Consider the following 20,494-nt stretch of genomic DNA (forward strand, 5'->3'; position numbering starts at 1 on the left):
TTTAATTTTTTTCCCAGTTTTGAAGATAGTTTATATTTCAGGTCAGACATCTATTTCTGCTTCACCATCTATTTCTGGCTTCACAGATAGTCCTAAACTATTGAGTGTTTCCAGCAATGCGGTTCTTTTTAAAAATTTCCAACATCTGCAGTTTTTTTAAGGTTAGCTCGCATATGCTTTTTGAGTGAAGAAACTCTGCAACTTACCATCCCCTAGTTTAAGGGATAACTATTGACTGCAAGAACTGAGAGCAGCTTGAGCAGATTTTTTGGAGCAGATTTCAAATTTTTTGTTAAATAAACTACAGGAAGATCCGCACTAGGAAATAACCTTTTGGAGGAGACTGTGCTTTACTCTCTTTCTTTACTTTGTTTGATCCACAAGTAATTGATGAGGCTACTATCAGGGTGGAGGAGCAACACCTTATACTCTGTCTGGGTAGCCTCTGAACTGAAAGGATGAATATCGATTTCCCCTTCCAATAAAAAAAATCCCTTCTTCTCCCCTCTTCTTCTATTCTTCACTCTGCCTTTTACCTCTTCTCACCTGCCTGTCACCTGGGTCCCCTCCTCCTTTCCTTTCTACTATGGTCCACTCTCCTCTCCAATTAGATTCCTTCATTCCCAGCCCTTGACCTTTCCCACCCACTTGGCTTCATCTATCACCTAGCTATCCACCTTCCCCTCCTTCCACATTTTTATTCTGGCATCTTCCCCCTTCCTTTCCAGTCATGAAGAAGGGTCTTGCCCTGAAACGTCGACTCTTTATTCACTTTCATAGATGCTGCCTTACTTGCCGAGTTCATCTAGAATTTTGTGGGTGTTGCTTTGGATCTGCAACATCCGCAGACTTGTTTGTGTTTAAGAATTGATGCTGATGGTCTGTACCTAAAATGGGAAGATGTCAGATCCAACACTGATATTCTTCATCTCACCAAGTTCGATGATTAACCTAATCCCAGTATTTTTGTTGTCTCATGAGTGTCTATTCAGGTCCAGCTACAATTGAGAAGTTGTTATTTTGTGTTTTAAATATAATTCTTATAAGTGTACTTGTTTTATTTTGTTCATAAAGATTTTTTTTCTTGCTTGACCCTTCACTTATTTTGCATTTCATATTAATCTATTTCAGGGATCTTTTTGGGTTATTTTGCTAATCTGATTATTTCTCCATCAGTAATTGAGTCATTTCCCAGTGCCAAATCTAGTTTGTCCATTCACAGGTCAATAAACCAGCTAACTAATTAATTTTGTCTCCAGATGCACTCTGTGCTAGCTCACCTTGCTTTTGTCTTGCTGGCAACAATGATGGAATTTAAAAACAATATGGATTACTATTTTTAGTAAATCATAATTTATGTGTAAACAAATCATCATTCACTTATTTCACAGGATTTTGATTTTGTAAAGCATGTTATAAATAATAATTCCCATCCTGCTTTACAGAGCTGGATTTACATGCAGAACAACAAATTATTCCCACACCGCCTTTCACTGGTAATACAGTTAAATAGAAATGAATGAGATATACCTTAAGGAACAAGCCTGGTTTAAGAAAAATAAATTAGAGATGTTTGTTTTCATAAGATCTGATGAGACTTCAAGCTTGCAATTGTGTGCTGTCAATCAAAAAAACTTTTTCATAAATCAAGTGCTTGATCTGTTTTGGTAGTGATAAGCTGCATTTAAATCCCGTCTCTGGCTGGATGTTATTTTATTGAATGTTCTGATCAAGAGCTTGCGTATTACTTTCACTCATTCACTCACTCACTTGCACACATAGACATGGAGCATTAAGTAACATAATTGCTTTCTCGTAACAGTTGGTCAATACCCGAAGGTCACTGGAGGCTTTTTTAACAGGAGCTGCTGTGTACTCCACCTTTCAGTTCCAGCGAGTCTTTATTCTCTCCTTCGTCCTGCGTTGTGCCTACCCTCGTGGTCACTGATCCCACTGGCCCGTAAAGAATGCATGAATGCCATCAGGACTTCTGAGAAATTATCCAGAATCCTCGTGGGTCACTGATGGGTGGCCTCCCTGCTGGTGGAAATGCCTTTGTATGCTTGTTTGGAGCACCACACAACTATATTTGGGACGAATATCCTGATGAAGGGTCTCGGCCTGAAACGTTGACGGTTCATATCCATGGATGGTGCCTGACCTGCTGAGTTCCTCCAGCGTGTTGTGCGTATATTTGGGACTCTACCTGAGGCCCTCTGAGGAAATCTGGCTGCCAAATTGACAGGAGTTGGTGACAAAAATCACCACCTGGTTAAGGTGCAAGACAAAACTTCTGGAGTGTTTTCCTGTTGGGGTTGAGTGCTGGTAATCTCCATGCTGTGATCCCGTTTGATCCTGCTTTGTTGCTAAGATCCAGAAAAGCTGATGGATTTCTTCAGAGGCAAGAGGAGGTACTGCTGCAGCCCTGAATCAGCGAATGACGAAAGACTGCGTCCAAACCCAGGTGGTGATTCTCTGCAGAATGTTGAGCATCCTCATAGGTAGTGTGGACCAGCAGCAGGTTTCTTAACTGCTGCACACTTGGAAGTTTAACAAAACAGCTTCTTTCCATCTACTATCATATTTTTCAATGGTCCATAAACACTACCTCACTATTTTGTTCTCTTTCTGCACAATTTATTTCTTTATTATGTATTGCTACTGTAACTTCTAGTATTTTTTGTACTGCTGCAGACCAACAAATTTCACGACATATATCAGGCCATACTTTCTTCTCGCTACTGCCATCGGGCAGGAGGTGCAGAAGCCTTGGCTCCCGCTTCACTAAGTTCAGAAACAGCTATTACAGCCATCAGGCCCTTGAAGGGCATGGATAACTTCACTCACCACAACTCTGTATTGATCCTACAATCTACACAGTCACTTTCAAAGACACTTGTACAGATTATGTTGTCAGTATTTTCTTTTGTAGTTTGTCTTTTTTGCACATTGATAAGTTGTCAGTGTTTGTTTGTGCCCCCTTCCCATTCAGTCCTGAAGAAGGATCTCAGTCTGAAACGTCAGCTGTTCACTCTTTTTCATAGGTGCTGCCTGACCTGCTGAGTTCCTCAAGTATTTTGTGTGTGTTGCTTTGTTTATGTGTATTTTCTTTGTAGATTCTATTGTATTTCTTTATCTTCCATGTTGAAGGCATACAAGAAAATGAACCTCAAGATAAAATATGGTAACATATACGTATTTTGATAGTAAATTTACTTTGAACTTTGAAGATGCCTCCTCTAGGCAGTCATTTCCTAAAAGAGGCAACATTTTCACCTTATCAGTTCTTCATACTCCTGTCTGCTATGTGAAATGTTGATTATGGGTGGATCAACTGAAATTAGGATGCAGTTTGTGAAGAAACCTGCCATTATCTATTCAGTTTTCAGCTCTGCGAAGTTGAATCAATGTCTGATCTCCCACCAACTATTATTTCATAATAAATGCACCTAATTTTACTTTTCAAAAGACCCCAGAACAGTACATAAGGCACCACGGTTTTTTGGTTCCTCAAATTCTGATGAAGTAAACCTGTCAGGAAACAGCTGGTATTCCTGTGTAAGCGAAGATGACATGTGATTTGTTTAGTACTCGTTGCTGATGCAAGACTAAAAAGACATCTGGTGCAGCTCAGCTCCAGTTTAATGATTCCCTTTTATGAAATGTAATTATTTAAAACTAACACATAATTTTATGGTGTTTGAAATGGGTAAAGAAACCTATCATGCCTGCCAACATAGGTGGAAATTCCTGGTAGTTTGCCATTAAGGCTGCAGTGATGTCAAAAGTGCGGAAAGCACCATATCAAAAGGACCAGAATGACTACACTGGAGAATCTATCCATATACTTCATTTTCTTCTGCTTTGACCAACACCCAAATACCAATTTGTTTATTTTTCCCCTAATGTCAATTCAGTACATTTTCAGGGATTTTCTACCTCCCCATGTCCGTAGTGTCTTCACAGTTTTCTGGATGCTGAATAATTCCCTTCCTCTCCTATAATTCTTTCTTCTGTCACACCTTCAGTAGGTGTTCTCTAGATACTGATTCACCTAATGTGGAAATTGATCATAAATTCACTTACTCTTTTCCTTCAATTTTTGAAAATATATCTCTTCATCATGAGGTTTCTGTTGGTCAGGGTTGACCATGGATGTTGTGTCCTAGCTGTCCAGATATGTAAGCGTGGGCAGTACAATATGGAGAGCAGGCTGTTGCCCATGTAGCAAGCTCCCCTTCTCCACACTTCTCATGAACCCAAAGGAACGACAGAGACTGATCCAGTTTGGTACCCTCATAACCACATAACTAAACAATCTAATCTCTGATATAATAGCAGATCTGTTCTTTTTCTCTGGTCATGGTTTGCTTCCTGGCCTGGAGCAACTGTTGTAGGATGAAATCTGTGGATGCTGGAAAATCGCATTGTTGACTGAATTGTTCATTTGTTATGTGCTGTATCATATGACATAGGTGATCATAGTCTGTCCACGATCATGGTTGTTCTCGGTAAATTTTTCTACAGAAGTGGTTTGACATTGCCTTCTTCTGGGCAGTGTCTTTTCAGAAAGAGTGACCCCAGCCATTATCAATATTCTTCAGAGATTGCCTGGTGTCAGTGATCACATAACCAGGACTTATGATCCACTACCTCCTCCCACAGCTTCTCATGACCCAGATCAGGGTGGGAGGGGGGTGGTGCTAAACAAGTGTGAATCCTTGCCAAAGGGTGGCCTGTAGGTTACTGGAGGACAGGAGCGCCTTACACCTCCTATGGTAGACGCTTATCTCCACTCTGCCACCCAACAGAATATTCTGGAAAACTTCAGTAGGTAAAGCAGCATCAGTGGTGTGAAGCAGAATTAACATTTTAATTAGTATTGAACAATAATATACAATCCAATGTCATTAAAGCTAGATGCCAATTTTTTAATCAGAATCAGGTTTAAAATCACATATGCTGTGAATTTTGTTGTTATGCAGCAGCAGTACATTGCAATACATAAACTGTAAATTACAGTAAGAAATATATATGGTTAAATTAAATAAGTAGTGCGAAAATAGAAATAAAAGTAGTGGGGGAGTGTTCATGGGTTCGAAGTCCGTTTGGAAATCTGATGGCAGAGGGAAAGAAACTATTCCTGAATTGTTGAGTTTGAGCCTTAAGGTTCCTGTAAGAGTGCATGACCCAGGTGATGGGGGTCCTTGATGATGGATACTGCCTTTTTGAGGCATCAATCCTTGAAGATGTTCTGAGTACTGGGGAGACTGGTGCTCACAATGGAGCTGATTTCATTCTAACTTGATCTTCAGTTTTAATAAGTTTAAATATGATAACTTCTGTATTTACTCTGCTCCTTTTCATTCATTCTGCCTCTGAAAAAAACGTTCTACACACAAATTTTAAACTAGTCTGTTAAACTGTCTAATCATTTGTCTCTTCAAAGCTCCCTTCACAGTTAACAGTGTTACTTCCTTGTGCACGTTTTGATACCTTACCGCAGTGTTGCTTTGCTGCTGGCAGTGTGCTTTACACTGGAGGCTGTAAGCTGATATTGCTGACCAAGAGAAACTGCATTTCCATTCTGAGGTGACATGTTTGAAATATATCCAGAGCTTAAGCAGGGATGTTTATAATCTCAACAAGTCAATAATTGTTGTGGCCAAGAAGTATGAAGGATCAGTTGTCATTTTAATGTTTGTTTTATGAGTCTCTTGGAACAGAAGATCACTATGTCAAGTTCACAGCTTCAAAATGCCACCTCTGTCTAGCTGTTTATGGCCAGACTGCATAATGCCTCTGCCAGGATCCCTTGTGCCCTCTTCTTCTGTGTTTGAAGGGCATTGGACCATGCAGTGCTAAGCAATACAAGATCAATGATCAGTCTGTGGGATTCTAGTTGCTGTTGGTGGAATAGGCCATGGGGTTCTTGAAAATAGGACAGCAAAAGATATAGTTACTGTACTGATGTATGATAGAAAAAATGTGTAATTCTGATTCTCATTCCCATTCTGACATGTTGGTCCTTGGCCTTCTCTTGTGCCAAGATGAGGTCACCCTCAAGGTGGAGGAGCACCACTTTATATTCCATCTGGTTACCCTTCAACCTGATGGCATGAATATCAGTTTCTCCTTCTGGTGAAAAAAATTCTACCCACCCCACCTCCCCTCCCCTCTATCTCTATTCTCCACTCTGACCTTTTATCTTTTCTCACTTGTTCATCACTTCCCCTGGGTCCCCTCCAGCTTCCTTTTCTCTTGACGTCCACTCTCCTCTGCTATCAGATTCTTCTTCTCTATCCCTTGATCTTTCCCACCCACCTGGCTTCACCTATCACCTTCCAGCTAGCCACCTTCCCCTCCCCCCACCTTTTTATTCTGGTGTCTTCCCCCTTCTTTTTCAGTGCTGAAGAAGGGTGTCAGCCCAAAACGCTGACTTTTTATTCATTTCCATAGGTGTTGCCTGACCTGAGTTCCTCCAGCATTTTTTGTGTGTTGCTTTATCTACACAATACTCTTGGGGTGATGCCATTAGCATGATGCATAATGACAAGACCCCTCTGCACAACAGGCATCCAAGGAGACCAACATCTATCCTTGAACCAACACTACAATAATCTCGTTGTAACCAGAAAGGTAGTGTGCACAGACTGTTCAACCTTTCCTATGGTCACCACAACCTCTGTAATCAAGCAGTGTACAGATACACTTATGTATGTGTGTGTGTGGTTATTTATGTATACAGGGTTTGTGTGTAAGATGAGTTCAGATAGTTGGACATTCCTTTCAATAAATGAAGCCATCTGTAGATGTTCCACATATAGATAACAAGGTAATCAGTGCTTCAAATGAAAGAGAAAATCTGTATAGTGCAGCTTGTAAATTTGTTCTTAAACATTGCCATTGTGTTAGCACAGGGTGCGAAAGGATTCCACTACCAACAATGACAGACAGACAGACACACTTTATTGATCCCGAGGGAAATTGGGTTTCGTTACAGTCGCACCAACCAAGAATAATGTGTCTGTCTGTCAAAAAGGTGGATCTCCCTGGACCCACCAATTTCAAACTTACCTTTTCCGTTCTGGCATGTCAGTCCGTGGCCTCTACTGTCGCGATGAGGCCACACTCAGATTGGAGGAGCAACACCTTATGTTCCGTCTGGGTAGCCTCCAACCTGATGGCACGAACATCGATTGCTCAAACTCCTGGTAAATGCACACCCCTCCCCTTCACCATTCCTCATTCCCCATTGCTGTCTGCCTTTCTCAGCTTATCTCCTCACCTGGCCATTTCCAACCTCTGGTGCTCTTCCCCCTTCCATGGTCTCTGTCCTCTCCTATCAGATTCCTGCATCTCCAGCCCTTTATCTCTTTCACCAATCAACTTCCCAGCTTTTTACTTCACCCCCACCCCCTCTCCCAGTTTCACCTATCACCTACCACCTTGTACTTCTTCCTCCCGTTCCCCCACCTTCTTACTCTGACTTCTTCCTTTCCTTTCCAGTCCTGAAGAAGCGTCTGAGCCTGAAATGTCAACAGTTTACTCTTTTCCATAGATGCTGCCTGGCCTGCGTCCTCTAGCATTTTGTGTGTGTTGCTTTGGATCTCCAGCACTGGCAGGTTTTCCCATGTTCGTGTATCATATAATTGTTTTGGCTTCAGAGGAACAATGGAAACATTCTGTGAAAACAATTCATCCGGAACACACTGAATCCAATCTAATTGATGTTTTGATTGTTTTAACTTGTGAATTGGGGTCGTGCAATACTAGATTCTGCACCTTGTAGTAATTGTTGTGGATAGGTCAAAGAATCATGAAGTTATAAATTCTGACGTGCCCATTTCTGGCCAGACAGGTGGAATGATGTAATGTGGCACAAAACAGTTAGAGGAAGAAGAACTACCAAGTATGTGATACCCATTAGGAGCTTGAAAGCAATATCATAAATCTTCTAAATGCTCTGATCAGATTTCAAAGGCATTGTTACAATTTTAGAAATGCATTCCTATTTTACAATTGTAAAGAACAAATTAGGTCCTAGAAATATGATGCTGTTGCTGAATGTTGAACAAGTCTCATTTCCATGACTTAAGAAGCAATATTGAAGTGGAATGGAAGATCAGCCTTCTGATCATAAAAGGGGAAAACACGTGATGAAAGTATCTTAGGCAGAGGGTCAAGTTCTTTTAATGTGGCTCTACAGAGGAGACTCCGCCTTTTCCCGGATACTGTTTCATGAACTTCTTAAACTAGTTAGTTGCAGCATGTGAGCCTAGTCTTCCAGCTAGTAGAAGGCCTTCAAGTATGACAGCATCCTAACTTGAATATCAGAATAGACACAGGTTTAATATCACCAGCATATGTTGTGAAATTTGCTGTCTCTGTGGCAGCAGAACAATGTAATACGTAATAATAGAAAAAAAACTAATTGTGTGTATGTGTGTGTGTGTGAATGTGTGTGTGTGTATATTTATTAGTTACAAAAATAGAAATTAAAAATTAGTGAAGTAGTGTTCATGGATTCAATGTCCATTCAGAAATCAGATAGCAGAGGGGAAGAAGCTGTTCCTGAATCATTGAGTATGTGCCTTCAAGCTTCTGTACCTCCATCCTGATGGTAGCAATGAGAACAAGGCGTGACCTGGGTGATGCGGGTCCTTAATGATGGATGCCGCCTTCTTAAGGCATTGCTCCTTGAAAATGTCCTGAATGCTACAGAGACTAATGCCCTTGATGGAACTGACCAAGTTTGCAACTCTCTGCAGCTTTTTTCGATCCTGTACAGTAACACCCCCCCCCCCATCCCCTTACCAGATGGTGATGTCACCAGTTAGAATGCTAGCCACAGTACATCTGTATAAATTTGCAAGATCCTTTGGTGACATACCAAATCTCTTTAAACTCCTAATGAAACAGATCCGTGGTTGTAGCTGCATCGATATGTTGTGTCCAGGTTAGATCTTCAGAGATATGCGAAGGAAAGCTTCAGGTACTGAACTGAATTCCTATTTTCACTGCTATGAAGAAGCTGTTAAAGATTAGCTGCATTTGTCCCATTACATCGAAAGGTACAGTGAAATGTGTAGTCTGCATCAAATGAAATCAGCAAGGATTGTGCTTGGTAGCCCGCATGTGTTGCTACGCTTCTGGTGCCAACGTAGCAAGTTCACAATTTACTAACCCTAACTCATATGTCCTTTGCAATGTGGGAGGAGACCTGAGCCTCCAAAGGAATCCCACACGGTCACGGGGAGAATGTACAAAAACTCTTTACGGACAGTGGTGGGAATTGAAAACTGACCTTATGGCTGGCCTGTAGGGTGTTGAGCTTACTGCTATGCTCCAGTGCACACTTTGACCCTGTTTCCTGTCTACTATATCAGAGACCCAGGAGGTTATATTCTCGATGGGCAGAATGGCCTAATTCTGCAGGTGTTGCACACTATTTGTCTTGACTCTGATTTGTTCTTTGCAGTTGTATAATGGAAATACATTTCTGAAATTGTAACAATGCTTTTGAAATCTGATCAGAGCATTTATAAGATTTATGATATTGCTTTCAAGCTCCTAATTGGTTATCAAGTATTTGGTAGTTCTTCCTCTCCAGACAGTCCTGTGCCGCATTGCACCAGGGATAAAAATTAATTCTTTTTCCAGAGAGAAATCCTCTGCTAAAACAATCACACCACTTGAATACGCAAGTGCATGGTTGATTATTATTGAGCTTACAAGGAGTGTGTCAGTTCTGAGTATTCGTGAAGATTGGTATCTGTTGAATTGCAGCAGTACTTCAGGCATCTGTACTTAATAACTATGGCAAAAAATGATGAATGTATCATAGTACATTACACAGCTTTAAGAGACCAGTTGTCCATATTACACTTAAGTGTACTTGTTATGATGTATTAATCAGCTGCAAAGGTACATGGGGTTAGGTTTTTTTGAGAAACAAAGAAAAATTGGTTGCCAGTTAGTATGAATTATTTTGTAAATAGTACAGGACTCCCATTTTTTAAAATGTGCTAACTCTTATAGCGAATACCTCGTAATACTGAAAATGGTTAACTCCTTAGCCATTTCTGTAATAATTTTGTCATAAAAATATTTTACTGAAAACAAGGTTTTTGTGTAAACATGAGATAGCGTGAAGAACTGATCTGACTGATTTGTTGAAAGAAAACAGTTATTTATCACAAAGACTAATTAACATTTGACCTTTCTGATATCAATGCATGCAGAGCAGTGAACGAATCGTATTAACTAAATCAGGGAAAATGGTGCAAATTGCTGTCTGACAAAGGAGGAATATTTGGAGGCAGGACCATATATGTTATTGGACTGCAGTGGTCTGGCAAGTCCTTTTGTTGGCTTGTTGAAACTAGCACACAGACTACCACCACTATTTGAACTTTGCATTCTTCCACTCAGCTTCTGTTTTATTTTGTTTCCATCCCTCTGGCATTGTCTTTAGCATTTGCCTTCTGCAAAAAGAAACTTCCTTCAGTCATCCAAAAACAATATTCTGTAGATTCTAGAAGTTAAAAAAACTGATTTTGAACCTCAGGAAGTGGAAGTTGGGAGAACATCATACCATTCACTGCTCTGCAGTACCCTGGCAAAACCTTGTGTTGGTCTGTTGCTGAAAGTAGCTACCATTGCAAGCACACAGTCTTCTACAGACTTTCTCAGTCCCACAAGTAGATGGGGACTGTGAAAGTCTGTCGAAGAGCACAGGTCTGTGACTGAGTTTCTTGGTCTGGAATAATGGTCTCCATTTCTTGAAAACATAATGTGGGAGTTGGCTTTCTGCCTAGACAGAGGCAGTGGCAGACTTACATGACTGCATGTGGAGAGAGAACAGGGTCTTTTTCTTAGTTGAAAAAGAAATTTGGCTAGCCACTCCCCCCATGCCCCATTTATAAATCTTTGCAGGTCAAGATTTCATCCTAAGTCTCAAGGGTGACAAATGGAAAATCTTCAAAGAAAGGTTAACTTGCAGGTCAAGTGGGTGTTAGCATTATTTTTGAGAGGACTAGAATCTAAAATCACCACTGAGGCTTAATAATGCAATGGTCAGGACACCCAGAGTATTCTGAGCAGTTTTGGGCTCCATGTCTAAGAAAAGGTGATCCAGAGGAGATTCATGAGAATGGTTCCAGGATTGAAAGTGTTAACATATAAGGAGAGCTTGATGGCTGTGGGTTGTACTTGCTGGAGTTTAGAAGAATGAGGGGAAACCGCATTGAAACCTATTGAATATTAAAAGGCCTTAAATAAAGTGGATGTGGAGAGGATGTTTCCTATAGTTGGGGGAATCTTGGACTAGAGGGCATAGCCTCAGAATTCTGGGATATCCATTTAGAACAGAGATGAGGAGGAATTTCTTTGGCTAGAGAACAGTGAATCTGTGGAATTCACTGCCGCAGATGGCTGTAGAGGATAAGTGGTTGGGATAGTGGAGGCTGAAAGGTTTGTGATTAGTCAAGATGTCAAAGGTTATGGGGAGATGGCAGAAGAATGGAGTTGACAGGCCATGATAAGTTGGCAGAGCAGATTCAGTGGGTAGAATGGTCTAATTCTGCTCCTTTGGCTTTTACGAACTTTGGAATGTTTTTAAGTTATTGGCCACAGCTTTTGTGGTTCAGCTGCAGCGTTCCTGCGTACAGCAGTATTGGTATTTTAAAGATAGTTGTTTGCATTATTCTTCTTAGCAATGGAAATCCCTCTGTAGAGCTTGTTGTTCATCATGACCCAGGAGAAAAATAAAGAGTCATGGCAGCTTCTTAGGGGTTTAAAACTATCTCATTCCCCAGGACTTCACACTAAAGAAAAGATTATCATCCTATGAGTTTAGAAAACATATATTTTATGCTAAACTCACAGGTTGTGTGGCGCGTAGCCAAGTGGTTAAGGCGTTGGTCTAGCGATCTGAAGGTTGAGAGTTTGAGCCCCAGCCCCAGTTTATTGTGTCCTTGAGCAAGGCAGTTAACCACACATTGCTCCAGTCCACCCAGCTGAAAATGGGTACCGGGAAAATGCTGAGGGTTAACCTCGCGATAGACTGGCGTCCTATCCGGGGGTGGGGGGGGGGGGGGGGGGGGAGTCTCGTACTCTCTCAGTTGCTTCACGCCACAGAAACCGGCATAAGCACTGGCCTGATGAGCCTATAAGCTCGGGACAGACTTTAACTCACAGGTTGACGTCATATAAGCTGCTTAGTCATAATTCTGTGAAGGAGTACTGTTAAACAATGAATATAAGAAATCAATTTCATCCTGTTTTCTTCTTGACAGTTTTCTTCACACAATGTTTTCCAAGGCTCTGTCCCTGGTTCACTTAATCCCTGCACAAGTGGAATCAGTGCCGAATATTACAAAAATCAATCCACGTTTAAGATGTCTCTGGTAGATAAATCATGTTATTTGTATGGATAATTGTAAGTTTATTAGAAAATTTGATGAGGAGAGAATTACCTGCAGGGAGAAATCACCAAGCCAATATGTGAAATGAGCTCCAAACTGCAGGTTAGAAAATGGGTAGCTTTGATACCTGAAATACTGTGGACTCAAAGAATTAAAGAGTGAAGCTGCTCAGAAGGGGACTTCTCATCATGAACTGCCAGTTAGTTCCACCTTCTTGACCTTTCATCTTTAATCTTGCATGGCTTCCTTATTAACTGTCGTTTTACATTTCACTTTTTACTGGATTTATTCAACCTTTGCTCAGGTCCTGCATTCCAGATAATTTCAATTTGTGAAGTAACATTAATTCCACTCATCCTGCCTCTAGGTTCTGTTCCCAATTTATTTAAGAAACAGCAACAGAACTAGGCCATACCTACATGAACTCTACATGAAACGTTGTTGCAGGAAAGCAGCATCCATCATCACCCCCCCACCCCCCACCACACAGGACATGCTCTCTTCATGCTGCTGCCATCAGGAAGAATGTACAGGAGCCTCAGGACTCACGCCACCATGTTCAGGAACAGTTATTACCCCTTATCCATCAGGCTTTTGAACCAAAGGGGATAGCTCCACTCAACTTCACTTCATCATGGAAATATTCTCGCAATCTATGGACTCACTTTTATGGATACATTGGTTGAATGCCCAATTTGGTGTGGTCTTTCATTGATTGTATTATGGTTATTATACTGTTGTGGATTTACAGAGTATGGTCACAAGAAGATAAATCTCAGAGTTGTATCTGGTGACATATATGTACTTTGGTAATGCATTGACTTTGAACTTTGAAGCTCCATCATTCATTAAAATCATGGCTGACCTGGTGATGATTTTGGATTCAGTTTCCTTCCTATTCCCTGCAACTCCAACCTCCCATATACACAAATTATCTGACTTGTGAAGCCTTCAATATATCCTATGACTCAAGCCCCAAAGATATTGGAGATAAAGAATTCCAGAAGTTCACAGAGAAATTCCTCCATCAGTATTAAATAGGTGACTTCTTATTCATGAAACTGCCCATATGTTATGGAGTTTTTTCATTAAGAGAAACACCATTATGACATCCGACCTTTCAAGCTCTTCAGAATTTTCCATACTTTGACAAGATCAAAGTTGAAAGTCAAATTTATTATCAGACTGCATACATGTCACCACATACACCCCTGATATTTTTCTTCTGGGGGAATAAGTAGCAAATCTATAGAACAGAAATGGTAAACAGGATCAATCAACAACAAGCTCTGCAAATGCAAATATAAATAAATAACGAGCATGAAATAACAAGATAAAGAGCCTTAAAGTGAGATCATTGGTTGTGGGAACACCAGAAGTAGGTTGAGTGTAGTTATACCCTTTTGTTCAAAAGATTGATGGTTGAGGAGTAGTAAATAGCAGCAACAAGAAAAGAGCATGGCCTGGATGGTGAGGATCTTTGATGATGGATGCTGCTTTCCAGTGCAAACATTTCATGTAGATGTGCTCAATGGTTGTAAAGGTTTTATCTGTGGTGCACTGGGCTGAAACCACTATATTTAGTAGGCTTTTCCACTCAAAGGCTTTGCTGTTCCCAATTTCCCATATCTGGCTGTGATACAGCCAATCAGTACGTTTTCCACCACACATCTATAGAAGTTTGTCAAGGTTTTTTGATGACATGCCAGATCGCCACAGACTCCTGGGGAGGTAGAGGTGCTGTTGTGCTTTCTTTGCAATTATATTTATATGATGGGTCCAGAACAGGTCCGCTGAGATAGTGACATCCAGCAATTTAAAGTTACTGACCCTCTGTACCTCTGATCCTCTGATAATTACTGGCTCATTGACTTCTGGTTTCTCTCTCCTGAAGTTCCCAATCATTTCCTTGATCTTATTCACATTGACTGAGAAGTTGGTGTTATTACACCACTCAGCCAAATTTTCAATCTCCCTCCTGTATGCTGATTCATCACCACCTTTGATACGACCCACAACAGTGGTGCCATGAGCAAACTTGTACATGATGTTGAAGTTCTACTTGGCCACACAGTCATAGCTGTAAAGCGAGTAGAGCATGAGGCTAAGCGTACATCCCAGTGCTGATGGAGATTGTGGAGGAGATGTTCTTACCAATCTGAACTGACTGGGGTCTACAAGTGAGGAAATGCAGTATCCAGTTGCACAAGGGGGTATTGAGGCCCAGGCCTTGGAGCTTACTGATTAGTTTTGAGGGGGTGATGGTATTAAATGCTGAGCTGGAATTGATGAAGAGCATCCTGATGTATGCATCTTTGCTGTCCAGATGTTCCAGGTTGAGTGAAGAGCCATTGAGGTAGCATCTGCTGTAGACCTGTTGCTTCACAAGGTAAATTGGAAAGAATCACTAGTTGTCTTCCAAATTCCAATGAGTTTGGGTCCAATCTTTGTTCATAGGACAATCCTTTAAACCCAGGAATTAACTGGATGAACCTTTCCTGAACCACCTCTGATGCAAGTGGCATTAAAGCCACTATGTGGCATTAATTAATACCTTAATTAAGGAGATGACAGCACTCCTGTCGGGGTCTTTGCATTAGCAAGAAAGTCAATGCTCTATTTGCCTTCCTAATTAGTTATAGCGATTGTGTTTCATGTGCAAAGACAGCAGGGAGCCTCAATATTGCGACAGTCTGTATTCCGTACATATTTGTTCCCTGGCTATCAAGTGTTTTGCCAATTCTCATCAAAGTATTTATTAATTTTAGACACCCCTATTAAATCTTCCCCTGAACCACAGGTATCATTTTGCTAATCTGCCCATTAATTCCAGTCCATAAGTGTGTTTCCACAACCTGTGGACTCACTTTTAAGGACTCTACCATTCATAATTCTCAGTATTATTTATTTTTGTGTTTGTTTATTTACTTATTTCTTTTCCCATAGTCTTTTCTTTTGCACATTTGTTGATGTCTTGCCACTCTTTGTTTTTCAGTGGTTCTATTGCATTTGTTTGTTCTACCATGAACACCTGTAAGAAAACGAATCTCACGATAGGTGACATGTATGTAATTTGATAATAAATTTACTTTAAAGTTTGAAACTGCATTCCTGATATCAATCAGGTAAACTTCCTTTGCACTCTCTTAATGCTGTTGACATCCTTTCTCAAAGCATGGTGGACTATCTTCCTTGCTTTGTGCTCTCTTTTGTTGTTAAATCCAAGGACCCTGTGTGCTTTTTATTTAACCAACCTTTGTATTTTGTCCTGGTACTTTCAAAGTTCTCACTGTTCCTGCACCCCTTTTAAATGCTTGCATTTCCTGTGCAAATACAATGGATCAGAACAAGGTGTCTCTGTTCTAAGGTGATCGTGCTAGCACAATCATTTCCAGATTTAAGAAATTACTTGGAACATCTCCAACATGTGTTTGTTTAGAAGGGAGATGATGTAGTGTTCTGAGAAACTCAAGAGCAGCGTGTCCTTGATTTGTTTTATTCTTAGTTCCTCCATGTAGCAGTAAAGTCCTCCTGTTTCTCTACTGGGATTTGTGGTTCTTTAGTGTAACTAAAGCTGTATTTCTCATGGTTAAAGTTTATCTTTTTTTATTAAGTGCAATTATGAACAATAGCCAGATCAGAAATGCTGATCTAGTCAACTAGTTCCCAAAGAGAACTCTGATAGGCCAATCAGATGGTTCACTGCTGCTCAGTGATAGAGCATTAAAAAATCATATGTACAATTAAAGAAACACTAAAAAAAATAGTAGAAATACTGGAGTCATGATGATCATAATGATGTCTGCTGGAGAGAGGCAATTATACATATGCTGTCCTCTATAATTCAGAGAGATTGAAGGATAAGGTTACAGGGTGACAAAACGTGACAGGAGCACTTGGAACTAAAAACTAATCCCTACCGGGAGAAAACAGCACCTGATCTTTCCGTACTGTTCTCCAGCAGTTTAAGTCCAGCCAGAACATAACTCACAAGTGCTCTTGAAAGTCAGGTATTAACCCTACGTGCCAACAACCAAGCATTGCCATCCTGGTCCCCTTCATGATGGCTTATGAAGAAGCAATGTGACTTCACTCCCAGAGATGATCGGTGTTTGTGCACATGACTCTTGAAGGCTTGGACCCCATAGTTGCAGATGTTTCCAACCACAGCATCTGGAAGGCTGTTCCAAATTCTGATAGCACAGTGATGGAAGCTTTTATCCAGTGTGTAGGTTCTCGCATCAGGCATAGAAACAGCATGAGCAGGCATAGCTAAACTTGATCGTGTAGTGCACCGTCTCCCATAAGATGAAGGCAGCATGGCACGAAGGTCTGCAGGGCTGTGGCGGGTGTGCATTTTGTACAGCGCAGTAGCTGCAGCAACATGTCATCTGTGGTGTAAGCTACTGATGACTAGCTTCTCACGAGCTCTGGCTTCATCTATACCTATAATCCTGAGAGTCTTTCTTTATTTTATCTTTCAAAGTAATGTGTGTTCAAATACTGTCAGAATGAGCATATTGTATTGTTACATACCCCGTAACTGGGTCACGTACCAGCAAAGATAGAGAGGTCCGTTGAAGTCTGATGGTACTATTTTTGACGGTATTTATTGATAAAAATACACAAAAATAATATCAATGCAAACATACATATAATGTATGTCGTCAATACCAAATCTAAAAGCGCGGGTATAATAATAATCAATAAGAAATAGCTCTATCGTTGTCTAGGGGATAATGTATTGTTCGATGGAAATATAAAAGTCACTCAAGTTCATTCAAGCTGCAGCTTTTGGTTGGAGAGAGAGACGGATTAAAACTTGCCCATTCCTTTTATGATGTCAATCCTTCGAGAGTAGTTGGGGCTGATTTCTTATTTGTTGTTAGCTAAAGCCGTTCTTCTGTGGCAAGGCCCACCAATTCCGAGGCAAATGGAAAAGGATGCACGTGGCTTTCCACCGGCTTTCGCTATTACACTGTTGCAGGATTTCTAGCGTTTCTTCTGGTGCGTCTGAGGGGCTGTTCCCACAGACCCTCTTTTATCCTGACTCACAGGGTCTCAGATGTCAATCAGGGTGGAATGAGGCCATCCCCCCAACCAGCCCACGTTGCCTGAGGGCTTTCCATGAAGTACAGTACTCAATACACAATTCCGTCTCCAAAAGACAATGACCTGTTCCATGGCTTTGTATCGCCGGGGCCAGGACATTCCAAACATCTCTCTCTCATTTCCTGGGTCTCCTGACCTGACTTAATAGCGATCTTGCGATTCTCAAAAAGGAGGGGGGGGGGCACAGGCGTAACAGTATTGTCTTAAAAATCAATAATAAAGCACAGAACTTGTGATATGTCATTTTTTTCCTGGTGATATTTGCTATGAGGTTTTTGAATGCGCTCCATACAAGAATTAGTGTGGTTAGGAGGTGCAAATCATAGGTCCAGAGACATCCTGTTTTTGTCATTTTCTGCTGTTATTTCTCCTCCTACTATTCTTGCTGCAGCAGAGTGGACAATACCTTCATGGCAGCAGGTTTTGGAGGAAGCACTAGATGATATGATATACCCCAGGTTGTTGTGGGAATTGAGAGAAGAGATTGCAGGAGCATTAGCTATGATCTTTGAATCCTCTTTGCCTACAGGGGAAGTGCTGGAGGACTGGAGAATGGCAAATGTAGTTCCCTTGTTTAAAAAAGGTGATAGGGAGAAACCTGGGAACTATAGACCAATGAGTCTTACGTCGGTGGTCTGCAAACTATTGGAAAGAACTCTACGAGCATTTGGAGAAGTACAGTCTACTCATGGATAGTCAACATGGCTTTGTGAAGGGAAGATCGTGCCTCACAAGCCTGATTGAGTTTTTTGAAGAGGTAACAAAAGAAATTGATGAGGGTAGGGCAGTGGATGTGGTCTACATGGACTTTAGCAAAGCATTTGACAAGGTCCCTCATGAGAGACTCATCCAGAAAGTCATGAGGCATGGGATAAGTGGAACCTTGGCTGTTTGGATTAAAAATTGGCTTAAAGGAAGAAAGCAGAGGGTAGTCGTGGAAGGAAAGTGTTCTGCCTGGAGGTCGGTGACTAGTGGGGTGCCGCAGGGATCTGTCCTGGGACCTCTGCTATTTATGATTTTTATAAATGACCTGGATATAGAGGTGGAAAGATGGGTAAGTAAGTTTGTGGATGACACGAAGATTGGAGGAGTTGTGGATGGAGCTGTAGGTTGTCAAAGGTTACAAGAGGATACAGACAGGCTGCAGAGTTGGGCAGAAAAATGGCAGATGGAGTTCAATCCGGACAAGTGTGAGGTGATGCATTTTGGAAGGACAAACCAGAAAACTGAGTACAGGATTAATGGTCAGTTTCTTAAGAGTGTGGATGAACAAAGGGACCTTGGAGTTCAAATCCATACATCCCTCAAGGTTGCTGCACAGGTTGATAGGGTAGTTAAGAAGGCCTATGGGATGCTAGGCTTCATTAATAGGGGGATTGAGTTCAAGAGTAGAGAGGTCATGTTGCAACTCTACAAATCTCTGGTGAGACCGCACTTAGAGAATTGTGTTCAATTCTGGTCACCTCATTATAGGAAGGATGTGGAAGCTATGGAGAGGGTGCAGAGGAGATTTACCAGGATGTTGTCTGGTTTGGAGAACAAGTCATATGAAGCAAGGTTAGCAGAGTTGTGACTTTTCTCTTTGGAGTGTAGAAAAATGAGAGGGGACTTGATAGAGGTCTACAAGTTTATGAGAGGCATAGATAGGGTGGATAGTCAGTACCTGTTTCCCAGGGCACCACTAGCAAACCCAAGAGGGCATATGTACAAAATTAAGGGAGGGAAGTTTAGGGGAGACATCAGGGGTAAGTTTTTTTACCCAAAGAGTTGTGAGTGCCTGGAATGACTTGCCAGGGATGGTGGTGGAGGCTAAAACATTAGGGGTATTTAAGGACCTCCTGGACAGGCACATGGATGAAAGAAAAATGGAGGGTTATGGGGTAGTGTGGGTTTAGTACTTTTTTTAAAGGATTATATGGGTCAGCACAACATGGAGGGCTGAAGGGCCTGTACTGTGCTGTAATGTTCTATGGTTCTATATTCTATGATGGTGCAGGCACCGTACTCAAGATGAGCTGTCCCTGAGTGTTCATACAGTAGAGTGTCATCCCAAGATCAGCAGCAGTCATGAGCCGCCTTGTGGACCTAAGTCTACAGCTGTGATTGAGCTTTCAAACAGAATTAGGAAACACGAGGAAATCTACAGATGCTGGAAATTCAAGCAACACACACAAAATGCTGGTGGAACGCAGCAGGCCAGGCAGCATCTATAGGAAGAAGTACAGTCGACATTCCAGGCTGAGACCCTTCATCAGGACTAACTGAAAGAAGAGCTAGTAATTAGAGATTTGAAAGTGGGAGGGGGAGATCTGAAATGATAGGAAAAGACAGGACTCTTCCCCCTCCTCCCTTTCTTACCCCATCCCTCATTTATTTATCTATCTATCTATTTATTATTTTTTTCCTTTTTCTCTTTCTCTTTTTTGTCTCTCTGTCCCTCTCACAATCACTCCGTGCTTGCTCTCCATCTTCCTCTGGTGCTCCCCTCCCCCTTTCTTTCTCCCTAGGCCTCCCATCCCATGATCCTCTCCCTTTTCCAGCTCTGTATTCCTTTTGCCAATCAACTCTCCAGCTCTCAGCTTCACCCCACCCCCTCCTGTCTTATCCTACCATTTTGGATCTCCCCCTTCCCCTCCCACTTTCAAATCTCTAATTACTAGCTCTTCTTTCAGTTAGTCCTGATGAAGGGTCTCGGCCCGGAACGTCGACTGTACTTCTTCCTATAGATGCTGCCTGGCCTGCTGCGTTCCACCAGCATTTTGTGTGTGTTAACAGAATTAGGAGCTTAGATTGCATTGAACTGAAGAGCATAAGAACTAGGATTAACAGCAGACCATACATCCTCTTTGAGCATGCTTCGCTGTTCAATAGGATGGCTACTCTGAGCATAAAAATGTAAGAAATAGGAGCAGCAGCAGGCCATCCAGCCCATCGAGCCTACTCCGTCAATCAGT

General features: G+C 41.4%; 1 protein-coding gene across 1 annotated transcript in view; it reads left to right on the forward strand.

The window, feature by feature from the left end:
- The window catches only part of man1a1 (mannosidase, alpha, class 1A, member 1), a 445,121-nt gene that overhangs the window by 305,122 nt on the left and 119,505 nt on the right, over nt 1-20,494 (forward strand). The gene's annotated exons all lie outside the window — the stretch shown is intronic.

This window comes from Hemitrygon akajei, chromosome 9, assembly GCF_048418815.1.
Source record: "Hemitrygon akajei chromosome 9, sHemAka1.3, whole genome shotgun sequence".
Classification (NCBI taxonomy): Eukaryota; Metazoa; Chordata; class Chondrichthyes; order Myliobatiformes; family Dasyatidae; genus Hemitrygon; species Hemitrygon akajei.